Raw genomic sequence first — 18,028 nt, 5'->3', positions numbered from 1 at the left:
GCTTCATGCCCTGTTTGTGCTGAACTAAAACCCAGATTCTATGGCGCGGCTTCTGGCAGATTGATCAAGGCCACTTCTCCCTTCGAGAGACTAAACATTGACTTCAAAGGGCCCCTGCCGACCGAGACAGACAACAGATACATATTCACTGTTGTTGATGAATATTCAAGGTTCCCTTTCGCATTTCCGTGCTCGGATATGACCTCGGGCACTGTCGTGAAATGTCTGTCTGACCTCTTCGCTATGTTTGGGAAACCTTCGTACATACATTCAGACAGAGGGCCGTGTTTCATGTCGGCTGGGCTAAAACAATTCCTATTAGAGCACGGCATAGCAACTAGTCGAACGACGGGTTACAACCCACAGGGTAATGGGCAGGTGGAACGATATAATGGAGTTATTTGGAAAGCCGTAACTCTGGCGTTGAAATCAAGAGGACTGGGGCCCAAGCAGTGGGAGGTTACCCTTCTCGACGCTCTGAATTCCACACGCTCTTTGCTCTGCACGTCCACCAATGCAACTCCTCACGAACGAATGTTTACTCACCAGCGACGTTATGTTGACGGCCAATCGGTGCCCAACTGGCTAACCCATCCCGGAACAGTATTCATGAAACGCCCGGTACGACAAAGCAAGTATGAACCCATGGTGGAGGGGGTCGAACTCATCGATACTAATCCAGAGTATGGTCATGTCAGGCTCCCGGCTGGCAGGGAGACCACTGTGTCGGTTCGCCATTTGGCTCCCTCAGGTACTCCTCCCGCAGGTACACCACCATCTGGCACTCCTCCCTCTGACATCCCCTCCCCAGGTGTTCCCCCCCCCCCAGGAACTCCACCCGAGAACGGTGGCGACGGAGCTGCCGCGTTCCACCCGAGAGCGATCGGGGAGTCATCCCCGGCACGAGTCGAGGCTCACCAAGAGGATCGGAAGCCTCCCTCAAGTGAAACCGCCATTTACTCCCGGAGAGGTCGACGGATAATACCCCCTCGCCGACTCAATCTGTAAAGGGGATTACCGGCATCCTCGATGCTCATGCTCCTATATGCTCATTACATCATATATCGATGCTCATTACCATGCTCCTACAACTCAAAATAATCACTGCTTGGCATGTGTGCTTCTGTAGTTTAGATAGTTCGCGTTGCTTGAAATGTATACTCCTGTAGTGCTGAAGTAATCATGGTGCGTTAGTTGGGCCTCTAGTTACATTTTAAAGACGGGGAAAATGTGGTGAATTGAAGGAAGTGACGTGTGATCACATGTCGCACGGTTCGAGCACGGAATAGATAAAGCTAAGATTCCGCTCGGTCGGGGGTATTGTCCCAGGGGCATTGTCGTTTGCGGCGGCGGCTCACTTGGTGCTCGTTGAATGGTAAGAATTGAGAGTATATTGGACTCCGTGCTTATACTGATTTATTTTGCGGTGATTAGTTGCACGTGTATACATTACTGCTTATGTACTCCTTGCTGCACCTGTATTCCCTGGTGTTCCCGTAGAAGCGGCTTCAATCAAATGGAATAAAGCCTAAACTCTGAAGGTTCTTCTCTCGCTTTCATTTCATTAATAACATAGATGGATTTAATCAACACCAAAGTAACAAAATATATAAAACATTGAAAATAAATAGAACACTCAGACCTTGAGCCCGAGGTCACGTGACCGGCGCCATTTTCGTTAGCAACAGTTGGCTGATTCGCGTCGCGGAATCAAAGTGGTTTGGAACGTGTTCCAGATTGAAAAAAACAAATAAATGTTAAAATGACATTTTGTGCGACAATAAGCTGCTCCAAACTTTACAGGAGGGTTGTGGAAAGACTTTTCACAGGTATTTTTTAATATGTTGATGAACGGGAATGGTGTATTTTTACTCTGAAATATCACTGCAGTATCACAGCTTCTCATTTGGCGTTCATCAGTCTGTTGAACCCCGTTGGTAAATCGATTTGTTTGTCGGTCGCAAATTGGTTTATAACATTTTTTTTTTGTATGTGGGGAGGATTAACGAGTGTGTTTATGTTCACGGCCACCATTACTCCCACCTTCACGTCAGTTCGGCTGAGGGAAGTTTGACCCGTCTTTCACGAACCGGATGGTGCTGGCGATAACTGGACTGCTTTGAGGTGATTGCGCGATGGGACGTCCAGTGTAACGTCCATTCGAGGGACGGCACACAGGGATGAATCACTCTGCCTGCAGCAGACATGTACATTCTGTCAGCTGCTCACTCTACCAACGATTTAGGTATTACTGTACATAAACTGGTTATATTTCAACACTTTGATTTGCATCACTTTGGTACGTAATAAAAAAACGACAGGTAGACTCATGTTTTAAATTTTGACCAAAAAAAAAATTGTGAAATAATCGGGAAGATTTGATCTTCTTAAGCTTCCCTTAAACCTCCCCCAGTTCTTTACACTTCCAAATAAACAATATTTGTTCTCGAACGTTATTATGAAAAGGAAAGTGTTATAGTTACTTGGATAAAGTTTATTATTGAAAACTATCGCACAAAAGGTGAAAAACACGATCGTTTCTCGTTCTAAATTACAGTCAAACGCACAACGGAAATCGCCTTCACCCATCATCAAGTGCTAACCAAGATGGCGTCCAGCAGCTACACCGGGCTCTGTGTGATGTGAATGGCAATGAACATTCTATTTATTATCAGTTCAGTGGTGGTAACAAAAGGGAGGGGTAGAATGTACCGTTAGCCAAATTTAATAACATAGATGGATTTAATTCATAACAAAATATGTGAAAGATTAAGCATTTTATTATGAACAAAAAAAAAAAAAACATTAAAGAGTTGGTTTCGGGTCACCAAACATATTCTGAAAATTTATCAATACTAGTACGTGCCCGTACATGCAAAAAAAATATAAAAAACCTCAAACCGCGAGCCAGAAACAACAACCACACAGGCCGTTCCTTCGCTCTCGTAAACGATGACTGGATTGGGGCATTGTGTTTATCTATAAATGCGCATAAGAAATCGAGAAATTATTACAATACATTGTCATCACTATCCGGAAGTGGTGCGTGCCCGTACGGAATTCTTCCCATGCATTCCACAAATTATCGCTGGTATTGAAGCAACAACTGCTGTGATACTCACACACAAAGAGTTAATTAAAATCAAGTTTACCTCCCTGTCTTTGCTTGCCATGACATTCGCCGCCATTGACCATTGACACTCGGACACCACGGTAACTAAGGCACCGATCCCCATCGTAACCGGCACGGCACGTGACGTCATCATCGGCCGGCCGCGCACCGGCCGAGGCAGCAACGTGTCCTTTCATTGGTTGGTAAATAAATGACCATAACTTGGGAAGCACTTGTCCGATTAATATAAAACCCTGAAAAGGCACATCCACAGGGCCCCAGCAATATACCTGGCAAGCTTCAATTAGATCGGACCAGTGGTTGTGGAGAAACAGCGGACACACACACAAACACACACACACACACACACACACACACACACTGCTGAAATTATAGATAGACTAGTACGTGCCCGTACGTACGTGGCTGTATGTGCGTGGCCATGCGTGCGTGGCCGTACTTGCAAACCAACCCCCCCTCCCCCCACCAAAAAAAAAATTTTTTTTTTCAAACAAATACACAGGCCATTCCTTCGCTCTTGTAAACAACGACTGGATTGGGGCATTGTGTTTATCTATACATGCTCATAAGAAATCGAGAAATTATTAGAATACAGTGTCATCACCATCCGGAAGTCCGTACGTTGTAACCCGTAATGGGGACCACGGCTGAGGATCTCTTCCCCAACGGCCACGCCTACGCAGCAACGTGTCCTCTGATTGGTAACTAAATGGCGCATCTGCCACGCCTACGCAGCAACGTGTCCTGTCATTGGTTGGTGAATCAATGGCCATAACTTGGGAAGCACTTGTCCGATTAATATCAAACCTTGAAAAGGCACATACTCAGGTCCCCAGCAATACACCTGGCATGTTTTAATTAGATCAGACCAGTAGTTGTGGAGAAACCGGTCACACACACACACACACATTGCTGGAATTATAGATAGACTAGTACGTGCGTAGCCGTACGTGCAAAAAAAAAAAAATTATAAAAAACTTTCAAACCACGAGCCAGAAACAACAACCACACAAGGCTGTTCCTTTGCTCTCGGGTGCACTTACGTGCGTGGCCGTACGTGCGTGTCCGGACATGTGTGGCCGTACGTGCAAACCAAAAATATAAAAAAACTTTCAAACCGCGAGTCAGAAACAACCACACAGGCCGTTCCTTCGCTCTCGTAAACGACAACTGGATTGGGGCATTGTGTTTATCTGTAAATGCGCATAAGAAGTCGAGAAATTATTAGAATACATTAAGTCATCACTTTCCGGAAGTGGTGTGTGCCCGTACGGAATGTTCACATGCATTCCACGAATTATCGCTTGCATTGAAGTAACAACTGCTGTGATACTTACACACACAGAGTTAATTAAAATCCAAATTTAAATCAAGTTTACCTCCCTGTCTTTCTTTGCCATGACATTCGCTGCCATTAACCATTGCCACTCCTACGCAATGGTAACTAAGGCACCGATTCCCATCATAACCGGCACGGCACGTGACATCATCGTTGGCCGGCCGCACACCGGCCTACGCAGCTACACCTACGCAGCAACGTATCCTTTCATTGGTTGCTAAATAAATGGCCATAACTTGGGAAGCACTTGTGCAATTAATATCAACCCTTGAAAAGGCACATCCACAGGGCTCCAGCAATATACCTGGCAAGATTCAATTAGATTGGATCAGTGGTTGTCGAGCAACAGTGGACACACACACACACACACACACACACACACTGCTGGAATTATAGATAGATGATTATATGTGCATTAAATTGTTCGATGCAAACTATTGTGGTTGCCTAACTATTGGGAAAATTAATGAAATTTAACTCCGAAGTTGTTATTTCTCGAGGCTGTTGAAAAAAAAACAGCTGCGTGCCATATATGGATGTTGACGTCACGTTCTCCAAAACAAAGCGGATGCTCACTCGCTCATTCAAGAAGTGTCCAGTTCAGCGGGCCGTTCTTTCGCTTTTTTTGAGCTTGCAACTGTCTATAATATCCTTTTTTAAATTTTGAATTATTGTAGAACAAAGTTATTTGGATATTTATACATCATGCCTCGTATGTGTGTCGTCATGTTTTGCGAAAATGGCTGGAAAACGGGTAATCACTCCCACCGATTCCCGAAGGAATCGAATATTCACCGGCAGTGGATAAGATTTGTACAAACAAAACGGGTGAACTTTCCCCCAAAGAAAACGGGTAAAGAGGACCCTTTGGATAGACGTCATTTGTGGTGACCATTTCACAGCCGAGGATTACGAAGGCATAAACACATCTGATCACCACTCTGTGAATATGAGTTGTTGGTTGAGAAGTTCTCCAGATACTGCTCTGTTACAGAATCAATTGTTGAGTTTATTGAGAAAAACCTTGAATTGAAATGTATTCTTAAAGAGTACATGGAAAAACACATAAATAAACTTTCTGAAAAACACAAGCATGAAAAAATTTCTCAACAAATAAACTTATTGTTGATTAAATTACTTTTTTAACAGCATCAGCAAATTGGGCTATTTCATTTCAATTGTAAAAAATTGACCAATTTTCCAGTTGTTTTTTCTAAATTTGGTAGAATATTTCCCAATGAGGCTAAACATGTTTTGGTATTTATATGCCACAACAGTCTCTTGAAAGTTGGGATTTGTTCTAACTGTTCACTTTCGCTGGGGTCAAGCTCAGCTGTCAGAAAGACTTCAACGCCATGGCTTCGGTGTATAATATATTTGGGTCCATTATTGATTCATTCTATTTCTGACTCTTGAGTGACTAGAGGGTTAAAAATTATTATATCAAGTCACAGACAAATCAAACTTTACATTATTTTATGCATCGAACAAGAAAATGAAAATCTACAAACCAATCTGTCTGGTGGACTCTGTCAGTATGAACTGCCAGGCAATCAGTCCTGCCACTTGTACACGAAATAGGCCATTTTCTGGCACTTGCAAGTGGCTCAAATTTATATGGCTCAGGGCCAGAAACTCCATAGTATAAATTCCCATCATCCTCTGACTCGTCCTCAGCAATATCGGAATGAAAACACTCAATTTCATCGCCGTTGAAATCACTCTCTGATTCGCATCTCGCCATTGTTCACACGCTGTTTCCGAATGTTCACAAAGTTTTCGGAGAACGAGACGTCACAGCATCTTCGGTAAATTCCGGTCTATTTTTCGATCACTGACAAAAGTTTTGACTTAAAAGTTAATTTTAGCATATTTTGAGTTTCAAATGTAAGACAATAATTGCCCAACTATTATGAATGTGATTACAACTTCGAATCATGCGAAGTCATCAGCGACCCAAAACCTGCTCTTTAAGAAAAATGTAAAAACATAGAGTGATGAAATCTCAAAAAACAACCAATCAAAGTCAAACTGACACCACCTTATGATGCCACGATACAACACCACAATCCCTATATGGATTACCATCACGACATCTTTTGACATTTTTAACCTCTGCCATCGAAGATCGGAGGTTACTGTTTTCACCCCTTTCTGTTTGTTTGTTTGTTTGTTTGTGAACAGTATTACGGAAAAACTCCTTGACGGATTTCGGCGAAACTTGGTGTGGGGATTCGGTATGGTCCAAGGGTCATGCCATTAGAATTTGGACTTGGTCCAAAATCCAATATGGCCGCTATGGTGGCCATTTTGAAAAAATATTTGAATTTTTTTTTTTTGCATTTCTACATGTTTTAAGTGATTTCCAACCCCCCCCCCCCCCAAAAAAAAATATTGTTAGAGAATAAAAAAAATTTTGCAACTTTTTTTTCAACAAAATTTCGATTTTTTTTTTTTTTTTGCATTTCTACATGTTATACGTGATTTCCAACAAAAAACATGCCAAATTATAATTGCGGCTGATTTTGGAACTTCAGGTGGATATGACCACGTTAAATCAATTTCTGTCTCAAGGAATGTAGTTATGACGAATGAATTGAGTATGTAAAAGTTAAAAGTAAAAGGGAAAGTTGCAAACTATAACTCTGCGAGCACTGTTGACGTCAAATTGAATGAATAGGATATCAGGTTCACTCGAGTGACCTAGCAGTATTGGCGGTCGAGGTTTTGCACTCTTCCGAGTGCTCCCCTCTAGTTCTTTAGTTCTGTGATTGTGATGAATGAAGAATGACACCACATTACGATTCCATAATACGACACCACAATCCTCTGATAGTTTAGCATCACAATATCTTTTGACGTTGTTCCATCACAATCCCATAACAAAAGTAAAATGTCAAAAGATGTCATGATGTTAATCCACAAGAGGATTGTGGTGTCATTCCTACCTTGATTGCTTGTTGTTGTTTTTTTTTGAGATTTCATACCTCTATGTTTTTACAATTTTTCTTTAAAATGTTTTTTTTTTCCTGTCATCAAATTAAATCTGTGGAGTGTAGACTATCACAAATCACTCGCTCTTTGAACTCCAATGAATGAGCAATCCTTACTGTAAGTCACGGACCGGTGTTTGTGTGTGTGTGTGTTTGTTGTGCTACTCCTACTCCAGTTCTGGGCCAATTACATGCAGACTTACCACATAGGATCACCATGATCCCAATTAATGTATAAGTGTGTTTTTACCTTTGTCAGTCGTCTTGGAGAGGGAAAGGGGGGGGACGCAAATTCTCTATGTAAATGTGTATCATGTAGCGCCGCCTCCAGGTGGCGTAGGGTATTACACCCTCTATCATTTGCAATACAGTATTCTGGTCCTTACGTTTTTCAGTGCAGTGAGGGTATTTTGAGTTATAAACAGTCGGTATGTTTTCACTTCATGCACGCAACCCAGGTTATTTTTTTTGCCTATACAGAGCTGTCAGTTGTCTACACACCACCCAAATAAAGGTTATGCATCAGAAAAACATGTTGCATGCATGGAGCAAGATCCCCCATCGGGTCGGTTCTCTGCCAGTAAATTACAATATCCCAAAATAAAGGATTCACCAACAATACAGTCGATAATGTATGCCGATACTCCGATATCCCCCACAGATCACCATCTACAGGATATACTATGGGATTTTATTTACTCCCACATAAAGATAGACCTTTTGGGCAAATGATCTGTAATCATTTTTCCTGTTTAAAATTTAGAGTCAAGTTTCACCTTTGCTTGTGATGGAATGCATATAAATCTTGACTGGAAATGAAAGAACAAACTCCTCTTCTTCTTCTTTCGGCTGCTCCCGTTCGGGGTCGCCACAGCGGATCATCCGTATGATCCGCATAGTGACTTGGCACATGTTTTACGCCGGATGCCCTTCCTGATGCAACCCTGGTTGCCTCTTACAACACAGGGATATGGTACACCTATTTTAAACGGGGTATACACCGGCCCAGTTACACTGGTACTCACTTCGCCGACCTCGGAAGGATGACAGGCTGAGTCAACCGCCTGGTGTATTAATTCAGTGGCCCAACGGGGCTTGAACTCAGGACCTTTTGGATCCCAAGCCGCTTCCCTAACCACTGCGCCAACACCAGGCATAAAAAGAACAAACTATGAGTTACTAATAAATTCAAGCTTGGCTATTTTTCGATATGTGAAGTCATTTACAAATAAGAACTATTTTTTATGGACCTACAAGCCACGCTGTGATGAAACACTTCAAGCATGACTTAAAAGTTCAAAAGTGGATTTACATCCTGCAAATCACGATTTGTCCTTGAATGGATGATATGCATAAACTATGTAACAAAGGTAATGACATTACACAACAATGTCCAAATGAAATTGGGAGGGCTTTCAATGCCATACGTTTGCTGTTTGGTCATGGCAAGTCACCACTCATGAATACTTCAAGTAAAAGACTGAACTATCCTGAGGGAGGTGTCGTCTCAGCGAGATTTTGTTGGTATATTTAGATGCATACAATTTTCCACATATTTTGAAAACAATATCCATTCGCTCAAAGCGAGTTGTTGTCATCAAATGCCTATTTGCCTGGGATTATAAGTGCTAACGGATGGAGCACCCAATTGAACATCCATCCAAGGTACAGCACACACATTGTATCTCAATTCTAGCAAAACATCCAAATGACAGTTTAGAGCCAGGCTGGGATTCTCACCCAAGCTGGAGAGCTCAGAGGTGAGTGTGGTTGTGATTTTAACTACACATGATAATTCTTTTATCTAGCATAACAAATTGGATTGAGAGCTTCTCAAAAATTTTAGGGAGTTTATTCATCATCTTTCTCTAAACTATACCGACTAAAGTGTAAACGAGATTTGGCCATTACCCTTGGAGTTAACAAACATCCATCTGTTGAGTTATTTGGAAAAGCAACCAAACAAACAGTAAATTATAATGCAATTCTCATCATAAAAGAAAACGCTTTATATTATGGATTAAACTGTACATTTCTGGCCGAGCGGCCAGAAAGCTGCACGGAAAGTGTTCTTCCGCTTTTTCCATAAGCAAGTTATTTTGGCAAAATTCCAGTGCGTCTCAGATGAGAGCAATATGGATTTTTTAATACAGGCTTCGGTCTTGTAAGATTTTTAAATATTAAATAGGCCTACGAGAGATGGGCCGCAAAGACAACAGCATGCTGAAGGCGCTCAGCATGTCACGGCAGCACTATAGGATATTAGATATACTGTATTTTGGAAAGGTAAAACGTGAAAGGTGAATGTGGAGTTGTGTTCGGCAAAAATTGCATTTTCTGCAGCACGCCGAACAATTATTTTCTAAGATATAATTCCATTTCGACACTGGTTGAGTATATTTTGTGGGCTCTTTATATCATGCACTTGAGCTTTCCAACATTTGGTAATATTGGTGCCTTTTTGCAATAACGCTCATCGCGTGATTGACACCACCTCGGCTGTGCTAAGCCTTTTCAACGTAGATGGAGAGGGGACGTAGATGAAAATCCCAAATTCATTTCACAATTATAATCCACCCTCAACATCTGGGCCTACTTTTTCACTTGAAGCCAACCCGTGGAGTTCTGGCTGGTCAAGCTCAACCAATGACGAATCTGATGTTCTCTCAATATTCTCAGAGCGATCTGATATTTATAAAATAAATTGGGAGGCAGTCCATCTTAGATTTAAAATCACTGACCACTATTTGTTTTAATAGAGATATACCTCTCAGAAGATGTCATTGCTGAAGAATATCACTAATCATGAGAGATCCTGCCTGTATATTGGTGGGTCGCAGAGCTGTAAGATAAAGCTTCAAAAGATGGCACGACACTCTCCAGGAAACTATCCAATAGAACAGGAATGGGAACTTGATGTTTTAGAGTAGGAAAGAACATTCATTACTTCTGGACAATATTTTCTGATTGAATGTCATCATTGCCACCATTGTCAAGACTCCTATATACTTTTGAATACAGTGTATGCTTACCCGTTAGAGAGACTGTGACTTAATATTTCTAGTGTTCCATCCACCAAGTCACTCAGATAATTTTTCTTAATAAATGTAACCGAGCTGTTGATTTCAAACATCATTACCTCCATCCACCTTCAGTGGCAGAAGTTATTTTGTCACCCCTGTCTGTCTGTCTGTCTGTTAGTCTGTGAGCGGGATATCTCAAAAGGTTGTGGACAGATTCAGACGAAATTGGTGAACATGTTGAGTGTGTAACAAGGATGAAATGATTAGATTTTGGTGAAGATCTGGATCTGGAAACTGGAATAATTTCAGTGATTCTTCATCATTTGGAGATAGGCCAAACACGATATATAAAACGATATCTCAAAAAAGGTGTGGATGAATTCGGACATCACTTGGTGGACAGGTTGGGTGTATGACAAGGAAGAATCAATTTGACTTTGGTGAATGTATGGATCCTGATGGGGATAGGAGATTTTTTTTAATTTTTCAAGTGATTCTTCACTCACGAGAGATGGGGCCAAACTCTATGTGCCGTATAGCATGATATCTCAAAAATTGTGGATGAGTTGGTTAGGTGACAAGAACAAGCCAGTTCGATTTTGGTTTTAGGTCCGAATTCATATCCGACCTATCATTGGGATACAAAATGTAAACTGTACAGCCTGGCGGAGGTATTCTCTCTGCCGAATGCCGTTCTAGTTCTTTCTGTGAAAATCAAACAAACATTGTATTTCAAATGAAAATCATCCCCGTTGTTCAACAGACCACTTGTCTCAAAAATGTTCTTTCAAATCACAATGCTGATTCCAAAGATGCAAACTATAGTTAATTGCAGGATCACAAAGAAAATATTTTTCCTTTACGATCAGACTTTTTCAAACACGAAATAATGAATGGGCATTGAAAGAGTGAATTGAATAGTGATGGGTTTTATCAGGTGACAGTTGACAAACGTACATTATAACTACCGTGGGAAGCAAAGTGAATTGCTGATATTTTAGCTGTAAGCTGAAACCCGTGTGGTTTATATATTTTATCATATATATGGAAGAGAAACACAAATGAAAAGTTAAAAATAATGAAACATCGTGTGTGTGTGTGTGTGTGTGTGTGTGTGTGTGTGTGTGTGTGTGTGTGTGTGTGTGTGTGTGTGTGTGTGTGTGTGTGTGTGTGTGTGTGTGTGTGTGTTTAAAAGTAGGTGTAGGAAGCAGTCAGTGTATGAGCTGTGGTGTGCATGGAGAGGAGGAGGCGTGGCTCTTTGGTTCAATGTGCTTGGAGCCAGAAAGCATCGACTGAGTGCTGGAGACGTACCAGGTTCAATGCGTTGCTGGAAGCCAGAGAGCACAGGCAGGTGAGATCCGAGTCTGCTTTGTTCGGGGACTTTCTCGCGAAACTTAAACGTTCGTGATGGCATGTTGACAGTTGATTGTTCATCCACTTGATACATGTTGGATTCCAACAGGGAACACGCATTGCAGAGATCTAACTTGGTCTCCCTAGGTTCTAATGTTGGAAGTGAGTTTCTCAAACTGCATTAGGTTCCAGCACAAATATGTGAGGCCAATGGTGAAATGGTATTAGAACGAGATACTCGGCTGGGGGAATCAAAGGAACGCCAACGGGTTTTATTTTCTATACACAAGCATACTGTATGTAAATGTGTGTACACACACACACACACACACACACACACACACACACACACACACACACACACACACACACACACACACACACACACACACACACACACACACACTTGGACTATTGTGAGTATCTCGTTTAGAGAACTTTCGGGTTATCGCACCCACATGGTGTGTCAACAGTCAACACTTTCTTTGAGGACAATTGTCATCGAGATATTTAGATTGACACATGTCGTTTTTTGAAATGACATTTGTTATTTAGTTTGTGATATGATGTGACATCTATGGTGTTGTTATTGGCTGTACAGTATTTATGTTATCATGAATGATTCTCCATGATGAATCGTGCTTTGAGCAACCTGGAGTCGTGATCAATTACGGGAAACCCTTCACTAGAACCCTTTATCCATTCTTTGTGTGACTGTCCGAGATTGATAATATAAACTGCTTTGAGCAACTACCTACTACTCCTACTAATCTGCATGCCAGCTAAGGGGCATAGCTACGCCCCCTATGGGAGGGGTGGGAGGGGGGAGAGAGGGGGTTGCCCCTTTTGTACTTCGTGCCTTTGGGACAGCGGAACGTGAGGTGAGGGCAGGAATTTTAGAAAAAAAATTGGTAAAGGTGCCAGCGATAGCTCTCCTACTCTTCTTGAAGGACATCATGGGATCTTTTACATCCATGAATTGATGCCGTCAGACGGGACTCGCGTTTATCATCCATCAAAAAACATTGTAGAATCACGCTGCATGTGAAACTCTAGGATAATATAACAGTTTATAGCTGAATTCAAATCCAGGATAGACAGCTTAGAGGCAAGTATGCATATCTCTCGACCATCCTGCCAGCGCACCAACTACCTAATATTTGTTAATTTATTTTTTTCTAAAGACTACATTAATGTTGTGCAAATCAATCCGCATTGCTTTGTTGATTCATAAATTTACGTCTTAACAAAAAAAAATGTAAAAAGAGAAATTTTTAGTTTTAACTAAAAGGTTAAATTATTGTGAATGTACTTTCAGAAAATATTTCTTTCATCAGTCATTAACGTTTTCTGCTGTGTCACGGACTTCCTGATGAACTCTCTTTAAACTAGAAGGGCACTCGGTAGAGCGCATACCTCCGACACACAATGCCTGATCTACGCGTACGTACCGGGCCCAATGCATTTTTTAAATATCATGCTATATCTCGTTTTTTGTCATATTTCTCTCTGGTGAAGAATCACTTAAAAAATTAAATAACTCTCATCCAGATCCGTATCTTCACCAAAATCGAATCAATTCGTCCATGCCACACATCCAACGTGCCCACCAAGTTTCATCAGAATCCGTACACAACTTTTTGAGATATCGTGCTATGTATTTGTTAAGCCCCATCTCTCAATGGTGAAGAATCACTTTATATATTGTAGTAGCTGGATCCAGACCCAGATTTTCAACAAAATCGAATCAGTTCGTTCTTGTCAAACACCGAACCTGTCTACAAAATTTCATCTGGATCGGTCCACAACTTTTTGAGATATCCTGTACACAGACAAACAAAGAAACTCGCAGACAGAAAGGGGTGAAAACAAAACCTTCTTCACCTTCAGTGGTGGAGGTAATGAATGAACAATAAGAAAGGTTCGTCAAAGTAATTGTTGGTGTTTGTGTGAATTTTATTATTGAAAGATTCTCTACGTTTTCAGAAAATACTTCAATTTTGCAACAGTTCTCAGTTCGTGTTGCCCCAGTTTGATTCGATTTTTCACTGTAGATAAGTGTGGGATGTGGCTTTAGAGAATACTAGCGAGGTACATTATGGAAACAGCAAATACCAAACCATGAACCAATAAATTCCAGATTCCTGTGGCACCTTCAGTCGAACGTCAGGCATGGACAGCCGGATCGTGAAGGAATTGGACAAAAAAAATTACTGTAGCTGACCCAAATAGAAGGTGGGTAATGTTTCTACATGCGGTAAATGGCAAAACTGCAAATGCCAAATCCGCGAATATGAGCGGCATCTGACGGGTAGAAACCGAGAATATCAAATGTATTGAGAAATTGCCGAAGCTGCAAATGTGTTTGTTTACACATAGAGAAAGATTGGCTTGGCGTCTTACAGGAGGAAATGCAAAATCATAATTATATTGAGATATTATCGAAACAGCCAATGCTTCCACATGCGGTAAATATCGAAACTGCCAATGCCAAACCCGTGAATGAGTTTACATGTGGAGAGAGAGCAGCTTCATCTTCTTCTTCTTCTTTCGGCTGCTCCTGTTCGGGGTCGCCACAGCGGATCATCCGTATGATCCGCATAGTGATTTGGCACATGTTCTACGCCGGATGCCCTTCCTGACACAACCCTGGTCGCCTCTTACGACACAGGGATATGGTACACCTATTTTAGCCGGGGTATACACCGGCCCAGTACACTGGTACTCATTTCGCCGACCTCGGAAGGATGACAGGCTGAGTCAACCCCCTGATGTATTAATTCAGTGGCCCAACGGGGCATGAACTCAGGACCTTTTGGATCCCAAGCCGCTACCCTAACCACTGCGCCAACACCAGGCTTATGGTCAACTAAGCTTATGGTCACTGCGCCAACTAAGAGAGCAGCTTCATATGGGTGGAAAAATCAAAATCATAATTGTATTGAGTATTACCGAGCCAATGAATGAGTCCACATTTGGCGAAACTGCTCATGCTGAACCCGTGAATGAGTTTACATGTGGAGAGAGAGAGTCGCGTCTTAATGGTGAAAATTCAAAATCATAATTGTATTGAAATATTACCGAGCCAGCGAATGAGTCCACATTTGGCGAAACTGCAAATGCTGAACCCGTGAATGAGTTTACATGTGGAGAGAGAGTAGCTTCTTAATGGTGAAAATTCAAAATCATAATTGTATTGAGATATTACCGAACCAGTGAATGTGTCCACATGGCATACCTGCTAATGCCGGCGAAACTGCTACTGCCGGTGAAACTGCTAATGCCGGCGAAACTGCTAATGCCAAACCCATGAATTAGTTTACATGCTGAGATTGAGCAGCTTCATATTGGTGAAAACTCAAAATCATAATTGTATTGAGATATTACCGAACCAGTGAATGTGTCCACATGGCATACCTGCTAATGCCGGCGAAACTGCTACTGCCGGTGAAACTGCTAATGTCGGCGAAACTGCTAATGCCGGCGAAACTGCTAATGCCGAACCCATGAATTAGTTTACATGCTGAGATTGAGCAGCTTCATATTGGTGAAAACTCAAAATCATAATTGTATTGAGATATTATCGAAACAGCGAATGCTTTCACATGGGGTCAATAGCGAAACTGCCAATGCCGAACCCGTGAATGAGTTTGTGGAGAGAGAGCAGCTTGGTATGGGTGAAGAATCAAAATCATCATTGTATTGAGAGATTTATGAAACCTCCTATCCACCTTTGGACATCTGCTCGGACCCCAAAAGGTTCCACAGAAAGTTTGGCAGGGCTAGCCCCAAAATTGAGGAATTGGTTCGCGGATGGACAGATGGACAGTCAGACACTCCTGCTTTTATTATATGCAAGACTCCCTTGGACCTATATGTTTCTGAACATTTCTGTAGTGATATGCTTTATTGCATGTTCAAATGAATCAAAGTTTACCAAGAACATGAGATATATGGAACATTGCCTTTCTGGAGTACATACAAATGAGATGTATACAAGGCGTAGGACCTGTATGCCAATAGATAGATAACATTTCTGAATTGGATGTTATCTCTAAGTTATAGGTTGTAGGATAGCTTAGAGATGGCACACTCGCCGATGAACTGTCCAGCCTGGGTTCACATCCCGACCCAGCTATAAATTGTTATCCTGCTGTTTCGCAGGCATCCTGCTGTCAATGTGTGTGCCGTCCCTCAGATGGACATTAAATGGGTGTCCTATCTGTGGAATTAGTTGGTGGACATTAAAGATCCCATGGTGTCCTTCGCGAAGAGTAGGTGAGATATCGCCGGCACCCTGTACAAATTCCAAATACCTGCCTTGATGTCCATGTGTTGGAGTGGCGATTTGTCCAAGATTTTAACGCTAGCCAATGAAATTGCCTTGGCTGTTCAATGTGCCTGACGGTATGAGAAGGATCATCCATCCATCTATCCATGCATCTATATAATGTCACCCTGGTGCTTCAGACACAGGGCGATACAGGAATGTATGTGCCTTCCATCGAATTGATGAGAAGCGGGAAGACACGTCTGCCATCACTTTGGATGTTGGTGGACATTTAAAGATTTGTTCTCCACCCTTTGTGAAATACACCACAGTGTCTCTGGTGAAGAGTAAGCAAGTGAAAACCGGCATACTGTGTAACGGTGTAGTTGAAATTATTTATAAATACGTTTCAAACGGTTTGCATTCTCATCCATTAAGTCCCTCATTGTTTGGTTATTCAACCATCACATCTTTATTCATCGATCCTACCCACTACTTTCCTGAATTTCAACTCACCCTCCCTCTTCCTACGACGACCTCACGGATTCACCTTCCAACTGACTCCAACCGTAACACTCTCCACATCAAACAGGTATACCTTGCATACATTGCGCGTGCACGCAGCTGTCGCACGTCGCTCGAGTCACACAACGCACGCAGCAGAGGTCACAAGCAAAGCCCCTTTGGGAAGTGATGCAATCTCACATCGGGTGATATTAAAAGAGCCCTAATTAAATCGAGTTCTTTGCAATGCGAGAGAAATGAAACCGTAAACCTCATGCCCAGTAACGCAACGCTTTGATAAATTCATTTCGTTTCGTGGAAAATGGAGGGCCGACCTTTAGTCGGAGGAACAGTTAAACCTGCATTAAAGATCCTGTTTGGTTTTGGACGCAGGTGCATCAATCGCCATCGTGGTTCGTGCACAGGCCGCTCTCATTTGCGCGGGCCGTGATCCGATCTTGCACGATGTGATTACGGAAATTGTGAGTGCGGCAATCTTCGTGGTCGGACCAGACTCGAGCAGATTAGCCTTGGCGAGGCCGACCGCTCGCAAGTGTTTTCTCCACACACAGATACGATGTGCAAGAGCAATTAATCGCCTTTTCTTGCCTTGGAGCGATATTTTATTTCTGCGCTTTGTTCTGGGAGTACAGACCGTCTTTCCTGAGTCGTAAAAGGCAATAAAATGTATTTTATGAGATATATCAACGTTTCAGCAAACATGTTCGCTTCGGCGTCCACGAGAGAAGCAATTGCTGGGATTCAACATTCACCTGCACAATGCGGTTTCGAGGTGGTTCACGTCAATTCCAGTGTCTGTGATCCTCGCGTTCGAAGTGAGATTTCGTGTACGAGTTGTTTGTGAGGTGAGAAGAAACTAAGTGCTTCTTCTCATATCTGACCTCTGATGCATTAATATCCGAGAAGCCTTCAAAAAGTTCCATGGAAGATATTAGTCTGCAAAATATTTTCTCTTCCCATGTATTGTATTAATTTATAATTATATGTTTAAAAAAAAAAAACCCGCAAAACACAAAAAAAAAGCTTGGAGCATCTTGGACTATTGTATCTTGTCATATAGCATTGTGAACGGCCCATGACATTTTCTTGAAACAACAGACTCAAAAAACAAGTATGAACTTTTTTTTTTCTTTTCTTCTCACTTCCTATTAACCTCCATCTGTTGAGCTGCAGTTGTCCGTCTTTTATGGAAGTTCAAGGTGTAAGAACTTGTTCCTGCAGCCAACAAAGAGAAGGATAAAAACAAGTCTCTTCTTCCTTTTCTTGCATTTGGCAGCTTGGCTGCCAGGTAGCTATCATTTCGCTGGGGTGCAGCTATGCTGCTGATGTTGTGCCCCTGTACCAGTGCACTGGTACTCATTTCACTGACCTTGGTAGGATGACAGGCTAAGT

At 42.0% G+C, this 18,028-nt stretch overlaps 1 protein-coding gene across 3 annotated transcripts in view; it reads left to right on the top strand.

Annotated features, from left to right (window-relative positions):
• Window positions 1-1,677: 1,677 nt before the first annotated feature.
• Window positions 1,678-18,028, top strand: part of LOC147032524 (contactin-3-like) — a 217,909-nt gene continuing 201,558 nt past the window's right edge. For 2 of the 3 annotated variants that reach the window (XM_085870237.1, XM_085870235.1), the window contains exons 1-2: window positions 1,679-1,829; window positions 11,684-11,839. The gene's annotated coding sequence lies outside the window, so the exon portion shown is untranslated. Of the gene's footprint in view, window positions 1,830-11,683; window positions 11,840-18,028 lie in introns of all 3 variants that reach the window. The other variant, XM_085870233.1, reaches the window with a different exon arrangement.

Source organism: Eptatretus burgeri, chromosome 2 (genome assembly GCF_056783735.1).
Source record: "Eptatretus burgeri isolate ZD-2024b chromosome 2, Ebu_testis_v1, whole genome shotgun sequence".
Classification (NCBI taxonomy): Eukaryota; Metazoa; Chordata; class Myxini; order Myxiniformes; family Myxinidae; genus Eptatretus; species Eptatretus burgeri.
Note: the sequence above shows the minus strand (reverse complement) of the source record. Positions and strands in the feature narration are given on the sequence as shown.